Source organism: Hyla sarda, unplaced genomic scaffold, assembly GCF_029499605.1.
Source record: "Hyla sarda isolate aHylSar1 unplaced genomic scaffold, aHylSar1.hap1 scaffold_1311, whole genome shotgun sequence".
Taxonomy (NCBI): Eukaryota; Metazoa; Chordata; class Amphibia; order Anura; family Hylidae; genus Hyla; species Hyla sarda.
The window spans coordinates 51,417-68,728 of NW_026607936.1; the positions used below are offsets into that span (position 1 = coordinate 51,417).

At 45.9% G+C, this 17,312-nt stretch overlaps 7 non-coding genes across 7 annotated transcripts; all 7 read left to right on the forward strand.

Moving 5' to 3' along the window:
• Positions 1 to 1,863: 1,863 nt before the first annotated feature.
• On the forward strand, positions 1,864 to 2,054 carry LOC130305477 (U2 spliceosomal RNA). Its single transcript, XR_008855054.1, has one exon. It is a non-coding gene; the product is annotated as a U2 spliceosomal RNA (small nuclear RNA).
• Positions 2,055 to 4,148: 2,094 nt separating this feature from the next.
• Positions 4,149 to 4,339, forward strand: LOC130305478 (U2 spliceosomal RNA). Its single transcript, XR_008855055.1, has one exon. It is a non-coding gene; the product is annotated as a U2 spliceosomal RNA (small nuclear RNA).
• A 2,078-nt stretch (positions 4,340 to 6,417) lies between these two features.
• Positions 6,418 to 6,608, forward strand: LOC130305479 (U2 spliceosomal RNA). Its single transcript, XR_008855057.1, has one exon. It is a non-coding gene; the product is annotated as a U2 spliceosomal RNA (small nuclear RNA).
• A 2,087-nt stretch (positions 6,609 to 8,695) lies between these two features.
• Positions 8,696 to 8,886, forward strand: LOC130305480 (U2 spliceosomal RNA). The gene has a single exon (XR_008855058.1). It is a non-coding gene; the product is annotated as a U2 spliceosomal RNA (small nuclear RNA).
• Positions 8,887 to 10,973: 2,087 nt separating this feature from the next.
• On the forward strand, positions 10,974 to 11,164 carry LOC130305481 (U2 spliceosomal RNA). Its single transcript, XR_008855059.1, has one exon. It is a non-coding gene; the product is annotated as a U2 spliceosomal RNA (small nuclear RNA).
• Positions 11,165 to 13,249: 2,085 nt separating this feature from the next.
• On the forward strand, positions 13,250 to 13,440 carry LOC130305483 (U2 spliceosomal RNA). Its single transcript, XR_008855061.1, has one exon. It is a non-coding gene; the product is annotated as a U2 spliceosomal RNA (small nuclear RNA).
• A 2,078-nt stretch (positions 13,441 to 15,518) lies between these two features.
• On the forward strand, positions 15,519 to 15,709 carry LOC130305484 (U2 spliceosomal RNA). Its single transcript, XR_008855062.1, has one exon. It is a non-coding gene; the product is annotated as a U2 spliceosomal RNA (small nuclear RNA).
• The last annotated feature ends 1,603 nt before the right edge of the window (positions 15,710 to 17,312 follow it).

Consider the following 17,312-nt stretch of genomic DNA (forward strand, 5'->3'; position numbering starts at 1 on the left):
ATTGGATCATTTGAGTAGCCAGCACACCTGTGCAGGTAGGGCATGACATGATAGGCAGCTGCCTTGATAGCGGGTGGGTGCTGAATGTTCCTAATTGACAAAATAAGATTAATGCTTATGAAGAAATATAAAATCTCATCCCTTCCCCAATATCGCGCCACACCCCTACCCCTTAATTCCCTGGTTGAACTTGATGGACATATGTCTTTTTTCGACCGTACTAACTATGTAACTATGTAACATAACATGGGGGGGGGGGGGGGTCTCCTGGCTGTTCACACAGGTGTGTCATTGCTGTACATTGACCATGCATTGCTTCTGTGGTATTGCAAAGGCAAAGACAAATGCTTCCAGCCATCCATTGCACTAATGGATTGGTCATCAGCTGGCTGTCTATGTCCCGCATCAATATAGACCAAAGTACAGAGGGTTAGGCTATGCTATTGTGCACCTACCTGATGCATCAGAAGGTGCGAGGCCCTTGCTAAATTCTGTGCACAGACTTTGAGATCTATACTTTAGACTGTATCTAAACCTGCTCCAACATGGACTGACATTCTGGCCTACTTTCAGCCGATGCGACTTGTCTGTCGCTGAACAGTCGCTTTTTATGTATTCAGCACCTATGTATAATGTTGTAAAAATGCTCTAGAAGCTAAAGTCGCAGAAATGTCACACATATTTGGCCTGCAACTTTCTGTGCGACAAATTCAGACAGGAAAAATCAGTATAAATCCTTAGAAAATTATCCCCCAGTGTCTCCATCTGCTGGCGGTATTGAATAAGCATTGCTGCACTGATGGGGTATGCATTAGACGAAAAAAAAGAAGAAAAAGAAGAATAATACGCCCAGAAAAGAGGCGAAAAGGAGAAAAACGTAAAAAAACGTGAAAAAAAAGTAAGAGGAAGAGAAGGGAAAAAAAGGTGGAAATGGGTTTAAAAGTGATTTCGGCGGAGAAATATATACATATATATATATATATATATATACGCGCACACACACACATATATATAAACGTATTCTCCGTTGAGATATTGCAGCCGCTGCTGTGTCCAGGCCCAGGAGCCTTAGCACTGTGCTGTGATGTCACTCAATACCACTGACATCACTAGGTGTAAACAACATCTCTCCTTTGCTGTGTATGTGACTATGGAGCTGTTTGGTGATGTCGTCTATTATGGCCTTCATAGAAGCAACAGGAGATTGTTGCATCCATCTAGAACCCTCAGAACTACAGTGCTATGATGTCACTCACTTCCACAGGCCTTGCAGAGTGTAAACAACAACAACCCAGCTTTGTTGTGTATGTAACCATAGGGATTTGTGATGTCACCTAGAACCTTCACAGCAGCGACAGCTTTATGAGGAGCATCAGCACTGCTCTGCCTGAGCAGAACCATCACCGCCATAGGTTGTCAAATAACCCGGATTTAACCCACACAGGTAAGTCCAATGGGGTGCAGGCATGTCCTCTATGCTTACAGCTTCCCGTGGGTGTTGGTTTGATACCGTTTGGGGACAGCCAAGGAGGCATCTGCAGGCAACAAAGGTAGGTGTGTGCTTGTGTGTGTGTTTCCTATGCAGATCCTAAGCCCAGTGTCACATGCAAGTAGGAGGAGTAAGAAGGGTTCCTGGCAAATCCGGGTTATGGATTGCATTTAAAAAGGCCCCGTGGGAGTGCAATGGGCCCCTGTCTTGCTGCTTAGCAATAATGGTATGGGTTTAGGTTCTGCTGTGTGTACTGGTGGTTGACTGCCCCCCAGCCCAGAGTGTGCATGGAAAATTGTCTGGCAGCCTCCCTGACAGCAAGCAGTGATAGTGCCCATGAAGGGCACCTTGTTGGGCCCGCCCCTTTCACGGTTATCGCTTCTCGGCCTTTTGGCTAAGATCAAGTGTAGTATCTGTTCTTATCAGTTTAATATCTGATACGTCCCCTATCTGGGGACCATATATTAAATGGATTTTTGAGAACGGGGGCCGATTTCGAAGCTTGCTTCCGTCGCCCTATGCATTGACCCGATATGGCAGTATCTTCGGGTACAGTGCACCACCCCCTTACAGGGTTAAAAAGAAAGATTCCTACTTTCATTGCTACCTGCTTGCTGGCTAGCCAGCTAGCCAGCCCTGTGGGCCTTGCTGCTGCTGCAGCCAAAAAACAAAAGGTGGTGCTGCTGCTGCTTCTGCTGCTTCTGCTTCTGCTTGTGTCTGGCCGCTGTTGGAGCGTCCAGGCACAGGACTTCTGCTGCTGCTGACTAAATGGCCTCCTTAATTGGATCATTTGAGTAGCCAGCACACCTGTGCAGGTAGGGCATGACATGATAGGCAGCTGCCTTGATAGCGGGTGGGTGCTGAATGTTCCTAATTGACAAAATAAGATTAATGCTTATGAAGAAATATAAAATCTCATCCCTTCCCCAATATCGCGCCACACCCCTACCCCTTAATTCCCTGGTTGAACTTGATGGACATATGTCTTTTTTCGACCGTACTAACTATGTAACTATGTAACATAACATGGGGGGGGGGGGGGGGGGTCTCCTGGCTGTTCACACAGGTGTGTCATTGCTGTACATTGACCATGCATTGCTTCTGTGGTATTGCAAAGGCAAAGACAAATGCTTCCAGCCATCCATTGCACTAATGGATTGGTCATCAGCTGGCTGTCTATGTCCCGCATCAATATAGACCAAAGTACAGAGGGTTAGGCTATGCTATTGTGCACCTACCTGATGCATCAGAAGGTGCGAGGCCCTTGCTAAATTCTGTGCACAGACTTTGAGATCTATACTTTAGACTGTATCTAAACCTGCTCCAACATGGACTGACATTCTGGCCTACTTTCAGCCGATGCGACTTGTCTGTCGCTGAACAGTCGCTTTTTATGTATTCAGCACCTATGTATAATGTTGTAAAAATGCTCTAGAAGCTAAAGTCGCAGAAATGTCACACATATTTGGCCTGCAACTTTCTGTGCGACAAATTCAGACAGGAAAAATCAGTATAAATCCTTAGAAAATTATCCCCCAGTGTCTCCATCTGCTGGCGGTATTGAATAAGCATTGCTGCACTGATGGGGTATGCATTAGACGAAAAAAAAGAAGAAAAAGAAGAATAATACGCCCAGAAAAGAGGCGAAAAGGAGAAAAACGTAAAAAAACGTGAAAAAAAAGTAAGAGGAAGAGAAGGGAAAAAAAAGGTGGAAATGGGTTTAAAAGTGATTTCGGCGGAGAAATATATATATATATATATATATATATATATATATATATATATACGCGCACACACACACATATATATAAACGTATTCTCCGTTGAGATATTGCAGCCGCTGCTGTGTCCAGGCCCAGGAGCCTTAGCACTGTGCTGTGATGTCACTCAATACCACTGACATCACTAGGTGTAAACAACATCTCTCCTTTGCTGTGTATGTGACTATGGAGCTGTTTGGTGATGTCGTCTATTATGGCCTTCATAGAAGCAACAGGAGATTGTTGCATCCATCTAGAACCCTCAGAACTACAGTGCTATGATGTCACTCACTTCCACAGGCCTTGCAGAGTGTAAACAACAACAACCCAGCTTTGTTGTGTATGTAACCATAGGGATTTGTGATGTCACCTAGAACCTTCACAGCAGCGACAGCTTTATGAGGAGCATCAGCACTGCTCTGCCTGAGCAGAACCATCACCGCCATAGGTTGTCAAATAACCCGGATTTAACCCACACAGGTAAGTCCAATGGGGTGCAGGCATGTCCTCTATGCTTACAGCTTCCCGTGGGTGTTGGTTTGATACCGTTTGGGGACAGCCAAGGAGGCATCTGCAGGCATCAAAGGTAGGTGTGTGCTTGTGTGTGTGTTTCCTATGCAGATCCTAAGCCCAGTGTCACATGCAAGTAGGAGGAGTAAGAAGGGTTCCTGGCAAATCCGGGTTATGGATTGCATTTAAAAAGGCCCCGTGGGAGTGCAATGGGCCCCTGTCTTGCTGCTTAGCAATAATGGTATGGGTTTAGGTTCTGCTGTGTGTACTGGTGGTTGACTGCCCCCCAGCCCAGAGTGTGCATGGAAAATTGTCTGGCAGCCTCCCTGACAGCAAGCAGTGATAGTGCCCATGAAGGGCACCTTGTTGGGCCCGCCCCTTTCACGGTTATCGCTTCTCGGCCTTTTGGCTAAGATCAAGTGTAGTATCTGTTCTTATCAGTTTAATATCTGATACGTCCCCTATCTGGGGACCATATATTAAATGGATTTTTGAGAACGGGGGCCGATTTCGAAGCTTGCTTCCGTCGCCCTATGCATTGACCCGATATGGCAGTATCTTCGGGTACAGTGCACCACCCCCTTACAGGGTTAAAAAGAAAGATTCCTACTTTCATTGCTACCTGCTTGCTGGCTAGCCAGCTAGCCAGCCCTGTGGGCCTTGCTGCTGCTGCAGCCAAAAAACAAAAGGTGGTGCTGCTGCTGCTTCTGCTGCTTCTGCTTCTGCTTGTGTCTGGCCGCTGTTGGAGCGTCCAGGCACAGGACTTCTGCTGCTGCTGACTAAATGGCCTCCTTAATTGGATCATTTGAGTAGCCAGCACACCTGTGCAGGTAGGGCATGACATGATAGGCAGCTGCCTTGATAGCGGGTGGGTGCTGAATGTTCCTAATTGACAAAATAAGATTAATGCTTATGAAGAAATATAAAATCTCATCCCTTCCCCAATATCGCGCCACACCCCTACCCCTTAATTCCCTGGTTGAACTTGATGGACATATGTCTTTTTTCGACCGTACTAACTATGTAACTATGTAACATAACATGGGGGGGGGGGGGGGTCTCCTGGCTGTTCACACAGGTGTGTCATTGCTGTACATTGACCATGCATTGCTTCTGTGGTATTGCAAAGGCAAAGACAAATGCTTCCAGCCATCCATTGCACTAATGGATTGGTCATCAGCTGGCTGTCTATGTCCCGCATCAATATAGACCAAAGTACAGAGGGTTAGGCTATGCTATTGTGCACCTACCTGATGCATCAGAAGGTGCGAGGCCCTTGCTAAATTCTGTGCACAGACTTTGAGATCTATACTTTAGACTGTATCTAAACCTGCTCCAACATGGACTGACATTCTGGCCTACTTTCAGCCGATGCGACTTGTCTGTCGCTGAACAGTCGCTTTTTATGTATTCAGCACCTATGTATAATGTTGTAAAAATGCTCTAGAAGCTAAAGTCGCAGAAATGTCACACATATTTGGCCTGCAACTTTCTGTGCGACAAATTCAGACAGGAAAAATCAGTATAAATCCTTAGAAAATTATCCCCCAGTGTCTCCATCTGCTGGCGGTATTGAATAAGCATTGCTGCACTGATGGGGTATGCATTAGACGAAAAAAAAGAAGAAAAAGAAGAATAATACGCCCAGAAAAGAGGCGAAAAGGAGAAAAACGTAAAAAAACGTGAAAAAAAAGTAAGAGGAAGAGAAGGGAAAAAAAGGTGGAAATGGGTTTAAAAGTGATTTCGGCGGAGAAATATATACATATATATATATATATATATATACGCGCACACACACACATATATATAAACGTATTCTCCGTTGAGATATTGCAGCCGCTGCTGTGTCCAGGCCCAGGAGCCTTAGCACTGTGCTGTGATGTCACTCAATACCACTGACATCACTAGGTGTAAACAACATCTCTCCTTTGCTGTGTATGTGACTATGGAGCTGTTTGGTGATGTCGTCTATTATGGCCTTCATAGAAGCAACAGGAGATTGTTGCATCCATCTAGAACCCTCAGAACTACAGTGCTATGATGTCACTCACTTCCACAGGCCTTGCAGAGTGTAAACAACAACAACCCAGCTTTGTTGTGTATGTAACCATAGGGATTTGTGATGTCACCTAGAACCTTCACAGCAGCGACAGCTTTATGAGGAGCATCAGCACTGCTCTGCCTGAGCAGAACCATCACCGCCATAGGTTGTCAAATAACCCGGATTTAACCCACACAGGTAAGTCCAATGGGGTGCAGGCATGTCCTCTATGCTTACAGCTTCCCGTGGGTGTTGGTTTGATACCGTTTGGGGACAGCCAAGGAGGCATCTGCAGGCAACAAAGGTAGGTGTGTGCTTGTGTGTGTGTTTCCTATGCAGATCCTAAGCCCAGTGTCACATGCAAGTAGGAGGAGTAAGAAGGGTTCCTGGCAAATCCGGGTTATGGATTGCATTTAAAAAGGCCCCGTGGGAGTGCAATGGGCCCCTGTCTTGCTGCTTAGCAATAATGGTATGGGTTTAGGTTCTGCTGTGTGTACTGGTGGTTGACTGCCCCCCAGCCCAGAGTGTGCATGGAAAATTGTCTGGCAGCCTCCCTGACAGCAAGCAGTGATAGTGCCCATGAAGGGCACCTTGTTGGGCCCGCCCCTTTCACGGTTATCGCTTCTCGGCCTTTTGGCTAAGATCAAGTGTAGTATCTGTTCTTATCAGTTTAATATCTGATACGTCCCCTATCTGGGGACCATATATTAAATGGATTTTTGAGAACGGGGGCCGATTTCGAAGCTTGCTTCCGTCGCCCTATGCATTGACCCGATATGGCAGTATCTTCGGGTACAGTGCACCACCCCCTTACAGGGTTAAAAAGAAAGATTCCTACTTTCATTGCTACCTGCTTGCTGGCTAGCCAGCTAGCCAGCCCTGTGGGCCTTGCTGCTGCTGCAGCCAAAAAACAAAAGGTGGTGCTGCTGCTGCTTCTGCTGCTTCTGCTTCTGCTTGTGTCTGGCCGCTGTTGGAGCGTCCAGGCACAGGACTTCTGCTGCTGCTGACTAAATGGCCTCCTTAATTGGATCATTTGAGTAGCCAGCACACCTGTGCAGGTAGGGCATGACATGATAGGCAGCTGCCTTGATAGCGGGTGGGTGCTGAATGTTCCTAATTGACAAAATAAGATTAATGCTTATGAAGAAATATAAAATCTCATCCCTTCCCCAATATCGCGCCACACCCCTACCCCTTAATTCCCTGGTTGAACTTGATGGACATATGTCTTTTTTCGACCGTACTAACTATGTAACTATGTAACATAACATGGGGGGGGGGGGGGGGGGTCTCCTGGCTGTTCACACAGGTGTGTCATTGCTGTACATTGACCATGCATTGCTTCTGTGGTATTGCAAAGGCAAAGACAAATGCTTCCAGCCATCCATTGCACTAATGGATTGGTCATCAGCTGGCTGTCTATGTCCCGCATCAATATAGACCAAAGTACAGAGGGTTAGGCTATGCTATTGTGCACCTACCTGATGCATCAGAAGGTGCGAGGCCCTTGCTAAATTCTGTGCACAGACTTTGAGATCTATACTTTAGACTGTATCTAAACCTGCTCCAACATGGACTGACATTCTGGCCTACTTTCAGCCGATGCGACTTGTCTGTCGCTGAACAGTCGCTTTTTATGTATTCAGCACCTATGTATAATGTTGTAAAAATGCTCTAGAAGCTAAAGTCGCAGAAATGTCACACATATTTGGCCTGCAACTTTCTGTGCGACAAATTCAGACAGGAAAAATCAGTATAAATCCTTAGAAAATTATCCCCCAGTGTCTCCATCTGCTGGCGGTATTGAATAAGCATTGCTGCACTGATGGGGTATGCATTAGACGAAAAAAAAGAAGAAAAAGAAGAATAATACGCCCAGAAAAGAGGCGAAAAGGAGAAAAACGTAAAAAAACGTGAAAAAAAAGTAAGAGGAAGAGAAGGGAAAAAAAGGTGGAAATGGGTTTAAAAGTGATTTCGGCGGAGAAATATATATATATATATATATATATATATATATATATACGCGCACACACACACATATATATAAACGTATTCTCCGTTGAGATATTGCAGCCGCTGCTGTGTCCAGGCCCAGGAGCCTTAGCACTGTGCTGTGATGTCACTCAATACCACTGACATCACTAGGTGTAAACAACATCTCTCCTTTGCTGTGTATGTGACTATGGAGCTGTTTGGTGATGTCGTCTATTATGGCCTTCATAGAAGCAACAGGAGATTGTTGCATCCATCTAGAACCCTCAGAACTACAGTGCTATGATGTCACTCACTTCCACAGGCCTTGCAGAGTGTAAACAACAACAACCCAGCTTTGTTGTGTATGTAACCATAGGGATTTGTGATGTCACCTAGAACCTTCACAGCAGTGACAGCTTTATGAGGAGCATCAGCACTGCTCTGCCTGAGCAGAACCATCACCGCCATAGGTTGTCAAATAACCCGGATTTAACCCACACAGGTAAGTCCAATGGGGTGCAGGCATGTCCTCTATGCTTACAGCTTCCCGTGGGTGTTGGTTTGATACCGTTTGGGGACAGCCAAGGAGGCATCTGCAGGCAACAAAGGTAGGTGTGTGCTTGTGTGTGTGTTTCCTATGCAGATCCTAAGCCCAGTGTCACATGCAAGTAGGAGGAGTAAGAAGGGTTCCTGGCAAATCCGGGTTATGGATTGCATTTAAAAAGGCCCCGTGGGAGTGCAATGGGCCCCTGTCTTGCTGCTTAGCAATAATGGTATGGGTTTAGGTTCTGCTGTGTGTACTGGTGGTTGACTGCCCCCCAGCCCAGAGTGTGCATGGAAAATTGTCTGGCAGCCTCCCTGACAGCAAGCAGTGATAGTGCCCATGAAGGGCACCTTGTTGGGCCCGCCCCTTTCACGGTTATCGCTTCTCGGCCTTTTGGCTAAGATCAAGTGTAGTATCTGTTCTTATCAGTTTAATATCTGATACGTCCCCTATCTGGGGACCATATATTAAATGGATTTTTGAGAACGGGGGCCGATTTCGAAGCTTGCTTCCGTCGCCCTATGCATTGACCCGATATGGCAGTATCTTCGGGTACAGTGCACCACCCCCTTACAGGGTTAAAAAGAAAGATTCCTACTTTCATTGCTACCTGCTTGCTGGCTAGCCAGCTAGCCAGCCCTGTGGGCCTTGCTGCTGCTGCAGCCAAAAAACAAAAGGTGGTGCTGCTGCTGCTTCTGCTGCTTCTGCTTCTGCTTGTGTCTGGCCGCTGTTGGAGCGTCCAGGCACAGGACTTCTGCTGCTGCTGACTAAATGGCCTCCTTAATTGGATCATTTGAGTAGCCAGCACACCTGTGCAGGTAGGGCATGACATGATAGGCAGCTGCCTTGATAGCGGGTGGGTGCTGAATGTTCCTAATTGACAAAATAAGATTAATGCTTATGAAGAAATATAAAATCTCATCCCTTCCCCAATATCGCGCCACACCCCTACCCCTTAATTCCCTGGTTGAACTTGATGGACATATGTCTTTTTTCGACCGTACTAACTATGTAACTATGTAACATAACATGGGGGGGGGGGGGGGGTGTCTCCTGGCTGTTCACACAGGTGTGTCATTGCTGTACATTGACCATGCATTGCTTCTGTGGTATTGCAAAGGCAAAGACAAATGCTTCCAGCCATCCATTGCACTAATGGATTGGTCATCAGCTGGCTGTCTATGTCCCGCATCAATATAGACCAAAGTACAGAGGGTTAGGCTATGCTATTGTGCACCTACCTGATGCATCAGAAGGTGCGAGGCCCTTGCTAAATTCTGTGCACAGACTTTGAGATCTATACTTTAGACTGTATCTAAACCTGCTCCAACATGGACTGACATTCTGGCCTACTTTCAGCCGATGCGACTTGTCTGTCGCTGAACAGTCGCTTTTTATGTATTCAGCACCTATGTATAATGTTGTAAAAATGCTCTAGAAGCTAAAGTCGCAGAAATGTCACACATATTTGGCCTGCAACTTTCTGTGCGACAAATTCAGACAGGAAAAATCAGTATAAATCCTTAGAAAATTATCCCCCAGTGTCTCCATCTGCTGGCGGTATTGAATAAGCATTGCTGCACTGATGGGGTATGCATTAGACGAAAAAAAAGAAGAAAAAGAAGAATAATACGCCCAGAAAAGAGGCGAAAAGGAGAAAAACGTAAAAAAACGTGAAAAAAAAGTAAGAGGAAGAGAAGGGAAAAAAAGGTGGAAATGGGTTTAAAAGTGATTTCGGCGGAGAAATATATATATATATATATATATATATATATATATATACGCGCACACACACACATATATATAAACGTATTCTCCGTTGAGATATTGCAGCCGCTGCTGTGTCCAGGCCCAGGAGCCTTAGCACTGTGCTGTGATGTCACTCAATACCACTGACATCACTAGGTGTAAACAACATCTCTCCTTTGCTGTGTATGTGACTATGGAGCTGTTTGGTGATGTCGTCTATTATGGCCTTCATAGAAGCAACAGGAGATTGTTGCATCCATCTAGAACCCTCAGAACTACAGTGCTATGATGTCACTCACTTCCACAGGCCTTGCAGAGTGTAAACAACAACAACCCAGCTTTGTTGTGTATGTAACCATAGGGATTTGTGATGTCACCTAGAACCTTCACAGCAGTGACAGCTTTATGAGGAGCATCAGCACTGCTCTGCCTGAGCAGAACCATCACCGCCATAGGTTGTCAAATAACCCGGATTTTACCCACACAGGTAAGTCCAATGGGGTGCAGGCATGTCCTCTATGCTTACAGCTTCCCGTGGGTGTTGGTTTGATACCGTTTGGGGACAGCCAAGGAGGCATCTGCAGGCAACAAAGGTAGGTGTGTGCTTGTGTGTGTGTTTCCTATGCAGATCCTAAGCCCAGTGTCACATGCAAGTAGGAGGAGTAAGAAGGGTTCCTGGCAAATCCGGGTTATGGATTGCATTTAAAAAGGCCCCGTGGGAGTGCAATGGGCCCCTGTCTTGCTGCTTAGCAATAATGGTATGGGTTTAGGTTCTGCTGTGTGTACTGGTGGTTGACTGCCCCCCAGCCCAGAGTGTGCATGGAAAATTGTCTGGCAGCCTCCCTGACAGCAAGCAGTGATAGTGCCCATGAAGGGCACCTTGTTGGGCCCGCCCCTTTCACGGTTATCGCTTCTCGGCCTTTTGGCTAAGATCAAGTGTAGTATCTGTTCTTATCAGTTTAATATCTGATACGTCCCCTATCTGGGGACCATATATTAAATGGATTTTTGAGAACGGGGGCCGATTTCGAAGCTTGCTTCCGTCGCCCTATGCATTGACCCGATATGGCAGTATCTTCGGGTACAGTGCACCACCCCCTTACAGGGTTAAAAAGAAAGATTCCTACTTTCATTGCTACCTGCTTGCTGGCTAGCCAGCTAGCCAGCCCTGTGGGCCTTGCTGCTGCTGCAGCCAAAAAACAAAAGGTGGTGCTGCTGCTGCTTCTGCTGCTTCTGCTTCTGCTTGTGTCTGGCCGCTGTTGGAGCGTCCAGGCACAGGACTTCTGCTGCTGCTGACTAAATGGCCTCCTTAATTGGATCATTTGAGTAGCCAGCACACCTGTGCAGGTAGGGCATGACATGATAGGCAGCTGCCTTGATAGCGGGTGGGTGCTGAATGTTCCTAATTGACAAAATAAGATTAATGCTTATGAAGAAATATAAAATCTCATCCCTTCCCCAATATCGCGCCACACCCCTACCCCTTAATTCCCTGGTTGAACTTGATGGACATATGTCTTTTTTCGACCGTACTAACTATGTAACTATGTAACATAACATGGGGGGGGGGGGGGGGGGTCTCCTGGCTGTTCACACAGGTGTGTCATTGCTGTACATTGACCATGCATTGCTTCTGTGGTATTGCAAAGGCAAAGACAAATGCTTCCAGCCATCCATTGCACTAATGGATTGGTCATCAGCTGGCTGTCTATGTCCCGCATCAATATAGACCAAAGTACAGAGGGTTAGGCTATGCTATTGTGCACCTACCTGATGCATCAGAAGGTGCGAGGCCCTTGCTAAATTCTGTGCACAGACTTTGAGATCTATACTTTAGACTGTATCTAAACCTGCTCCAACATGGACTGACATTCTGGCCTACTTTCAGCCGATGCGACTTGTCTGTCGCTGAACAGTCGCTTTTTATGTATTCAGCACCTATGTATAATGTTGTAAAAATGCTCTAGAAGCTAAAGTCGCAGAAATGTCACACATATTTGGCCTGCAACTTTCTGTGCGACAAATTCAGACAGGAAAAATCAGTATAAATCCTTAGAAAATTATCCCCCAGTGTCTCCATCTGCTGGCGGTATTGAATAAGCATTGCTGCACTGATGGGGTATGCATTAGACGAAAAAAAAGAAGAAAAAGAAGAATAATACGCCCAGAAAAGAGGCGAAAAGGAGAAAAACGTAAAAAAACGTGAAAAAAAAGTAAGAGGAAGAGAAGGGAAAAAAAGGTGGAAATGGGTTTAAAAGTGATTTCGGCGGAGAAATATATATATATATATATATATATATATATATATACGCGCACACACACACATATATATAAACGTATTCTCCGTTGAGATATTGCAGCCGCTGCTGTGTCCAGGCCCAGGAGCCTTAGCACTGTGCTGTGATGTCACTCAATACCACTGACATCACTAGGTGTAAACAACATCTCTCCTTTGCTGTGTATGTGACTATGGAGCTGTTTGGTGATGTCGTCTATTATGGCCTTCATAGAAGCAACAGGAGATTGTTGCATCCATCTAGAACCCTCAGAACTACAGTGCTATGATGTCACTCACTTCCACAGGCCTTGCAGAGTGTAAACAACAACAACCCAGCTTTGTTGTGTATGTAACCATAGGGATTTGTGATGTCACCTAGAACCTTCACAGCAGTGACAGCTTTATGAGGAGCATCAGCACTGCTCTGCCTGAGCAGAACCATCACCGCCATAGGTTGTCAAATAACCCGGATTTAACCCACACAGGTAAGTCCAATGGGGTGCAGGCATGTCCTCTATGCTTACAGCTTCCCGTGGGTGTTGGTTTGATACCGTTTGGGGACAGCCAAGGAGGCATCTGCAGGCAACAAAGGTAGGTGTGTGCTTGTGTGTGTGTTTCCTATGCAGATCCTAAGCCCAGTGTCACATGCAAGTAGGAGGAGTAAGAAGGGTTCCTGGCAAATCCGGGTTATGGATTGCATTTAAAAAGGCCCCGTGGGAGTGCAATGGGCCCCTGTCTTGCTGCTTAGCAATAATGGTATGGGTTTAGGTTCTGCTGTGTGTACTGGTGGTTGACTGCCCCCCAGCCCAGAGTGTGCATGGAAAATTGTCTGGCAGCCTCCCTGACAGCAAGCAGTGATAGTGCCCATGAAGGGCACCTTGTTGGGCCCGCCCCTTTCACGGTTATCGCTTCTCGGCCTTTTGGCTAAGATCAAGTGTAGTATCTGTTCTTATCAGTTTAATATCTGATACGTCCCCTATCTGGGGACCATATATTAAATGGATTTTTGAGAACGGGGGCCGATTTCGAAGCTTGCTTCCGTCGCCCTATGCATTGACCCGATATGGCAGTATCTTCGGGTACAGTGCACCACCCCCTTACAGGGTTAAAAAGAAAGATTCCTACTTTCATTGCTACCTGCTTGCTGGCTAGCCAGCTAGCCAGCCCTGTGGGCCTTGCTGCTGCTGCAGCCAAAAAACAAAAGGTGGTGCTGCTGCTGCTTCTGCTGCTTCTGCTTCTGCTTGTGTCTGGCCGCTGTTGGAGCGTCCAGGCACAGGACTTCTGCTGCTGCTGACTAAATGGCCTCCTTAATTGGATCATTTGAGTAGCCAGCACACCTGTGCAGGTAGGGCATGACATGATAGGCAGCTGCCTTGATAGCGGGTGGGTGCTGAATGTTCCTAATTGACAAAATAAGATTAATGCTTATGAAGAAATATAAAATCTCATCCCTTCCCCAATATCGCGCCACACCCCTACCCCTTAATTCCCTGGTTGAACTTGATGGACATATGTCTTTTTTCGACCGTACTAACTATGTAACTATGTAACATAACATGGGGGGGGGGGGGGGGGTCTCCTGGCTGTTCACACAGGTGTGTCATTGCTGTACATTGACCATGCATTGCTTCTGTGGTATTGCAAAGGCAAAGACAAATGCTTCCAGCCATCCATTGCACTAATGGATTGGTCATCAGCTGGCTGTCTATGTCCCGCATCAATATAGACCAAAGTACAGAGGGTTAGGCTATGCTATTGTGCACCTACCTGATGCATCAGAAGGTGCGAGGCCCTTGCTAAATTCTGTGCACAGACTTTGAGATCTATACTTTAGACTGTATCTAAACCTGCTCCAACATGGACTGACATTCTGGCCTACTTTCAGCCGATGCGACTTGTCTGTCGCTGAACAGTCGCTTTTTATGTATTCAGCACCTATGTATAATGTTGTAAAAATGCTCTAGAAGCTAAAGTCGCAGAAATGTCACACATATTTGGCCTGCAACTTTCTGTGCGACAAATTCAGACAGGAAAAATCAGTATAAATCCTTAGAAAATTATCCCCCAGTGTCTCCATCTGCTGGCGGTATTGAATAAGCATTGCTGCACTGATGGGGTATGCATTAGACGAAAAAAAAGAAGAAAAAGAAGAATAATACGCCCAGAAAAGAGGCGAAAAGGAGAAAAACGTAAAAAAACGTGAAAAAAAAGTAAGAGGAAGAGAAGGGAAAAAAAGGTGGAAATGGGTTTAAAAGTGATTTCGGCGGAGAAATATATATATATATATATATATATATATACGCGCACACACACACATATATATAAACGTATTCTCCGTTGAGATATTGCAGCCGCTGCTGTGTCCAGGCCCAGGAGCCTTAGCACTGTGCTGTGATGTCACTCAATACCACTGACATCACTAGGTGTAAACAACATCTCTCCTTTGCTGTGTATGTGACTATGGAGCTGTTTGGTGATGTCGTCTATTATGGCCTTCATAGAAGCAACAGGAGATTGTTGCATCCATCTAGAACCCTCAGAACTACAGTGCTATGATGTCACTCACTTCCACAGGCCTTGCAGAGTGTAAACAACAACAACCCAGCTTTGTTGTGTATGTAACCATAGGGATTTGTGATGTCACCTAGAACCTTCACAGCAGTGACAGCTTTATGAGGAGCATCAGCACTGCTCTGCCTGAGCAGAACCATCACCGCCATAGGTTGTCAAATAACCCGGATTTAACCCACACAGGTAAGTCCAATGGGGTGCAGGCATGTCCTCTATGCTTACAGCTTCCCGTGGGTGTTGGTTTGATACCGTTTGGGGACAGCCAAGGAGGCATCTGCAGGCAACAAAGGTAGGTGTGTGCTTGTGTGTGTGTTTCCTATGCAGATCCTAAGCCCAGTGTCACATGCAAGTAGGAGGAGTAAGAAGGGTTCCTGGCAAATCCGGGTTATGGATTGCATTTAAAAAGGCCCCGTGGGAGTGCAATGGGCCCCTGTCTTGCTGCTTAGCAATAATGGTATGGGTTTAGGTTCTGCTGTGTGTACTGGTGGTTGACTGCCCCCCAGCCCAGAGTGTGCATGGAAAATTGTCTGGCAGCCTCCCTGACAGCAAGCAGTGATAGTGCCCATGAAGGGCACCTTGTTGGGCCCGCCCCTTTCACGGTTATCGCTTCTCGGCCTTTTGGCTAAGATCAAGTGTAGTATCTGTTCTTATCAGTTTAATATCTGATACGTCCCCTATCTGGGGACCATATATTAAATGGATTTTTGAGAACGGGGGCCGATTTCGAAGCTTGCTTCCGTCGCCCTATGCATTGACCCGATATGGCAGTATCTTCGGGTACAGTGCACCACCCCCTTACAGGGTTAAAAAGAAAGATTCCTACTTTCATTGCTACCTGCTTGCTGGCTAGCCAGCTAGCCAGCCCTGTGGGCCTTGCTGCTGCTGCAGCCAAAAAACAAAAGGTGGTGCTGCTGCTGCTTCTGCTGCTTCTGCTTCTGCTTGTGTCTGGCCGCTGTTGGAGCGTCCAGGCACAGGACTTCTGCTGCTGCTGACTAAATGGCCTCCTTAATTGGATCATTTGAGTAGCCAGCACACCTGTGCAGGTAGGGCATGACATGATAGGCAGCTGCCTTGATAGCGGGTGGGTGCTGAATGTTCCTAATTGACAAAATAAGATTAATGCTTATGAAGAAATATAAAATCTCATCCCTTCCCCAATATCGCGCCACACCCCTACCCCTTAATTCCCTGGTTGAACTTGATGGACATATGTCTTTTTTCGACCGTACTAACTATGTAACTATGTAACATAACATGGGGGGGGGGGGGGGGGGGTCTCCTGGCTGTTCACACAGGTGTGTCATTGCTGTACATTGACCATGCATTGCTTCTGTGGTATTGCAAAGGCAAAGACAAATGCTTCCAGCCATCCATTGCACTAATGGATTGGTCATCAGCTGGCTGTCTATGTCCCGCATCAATATAGACCAAAGTACAGAGGGTTAGGCTATGCTATTGTGCACCTACCTGATGCATCAGAAGGTGCGAGGCCCTTGCTAAATTCTGTGCACAGACTTTGAGATCTATACTTTAGACTGTATCTAAACCTGCTCCAACATGGACTGACATTCTGGCCTACTTTCAGCCGATGCGACTTGTCTGTCGCTGAACAGTCGCTTTTTATGTATTCAGCACCTATGTATAATGTTGTAAAAATGCTCTAGAAGCTAAAGTCGCAGAAATGTCACACATATTTGGCCTGCAACTTTCTGTGCGACAAATTCAGACAGGAAAAATCAGTATAAATCCTTAGAAAATTATCCCCCAGTGTCTCCATCTGCTGGCGGTATTGAATAAGCATTGCTGCACTGATGGGGTATGCATTAGACGAAAAAAAAGAAGAAAAAGAAGAATAATACGCCCAGAAAAGAGGCGAAAAGGAGAAAAACGTAAAAAAACGTGAAAAAAAAGTAAGAGGAAGAGAAGGGAAAAAAAGGTGGAAATGGGTTTAAAAGTGATTTCGGCGGAGAAATATATATATATATATATATATATATATATATATATATATATATATATATATATATATATATACGCGCACACACACACATATATATAAACGTATTCTCCGTTGAGATATTGCAGCCGCTGCTGTGTCCAGGCCCAGGAGCCTTAGCACTGTGCTGTGATGTCACTCAATACCACTGACATCACTAGGTGTAAACAACATCTCTCCTTTGCTGTGTATGTGACTATGGAGCTGTTTGGTGATGTCGTCTATTATGGCCTTCATAGAAGCAACAGGAGATTGTTGCATCCATCTAGAACCCTCAGAACTACAGTGCTATGATGTCACTCACTTCCACAGGCCTTGCAGAGTGTAAACAACAACAACCCAGCTTTGTTGTGTATGTAACCATAGGGATTTGTGATGTCACCTAGAACCTTCACAGCAG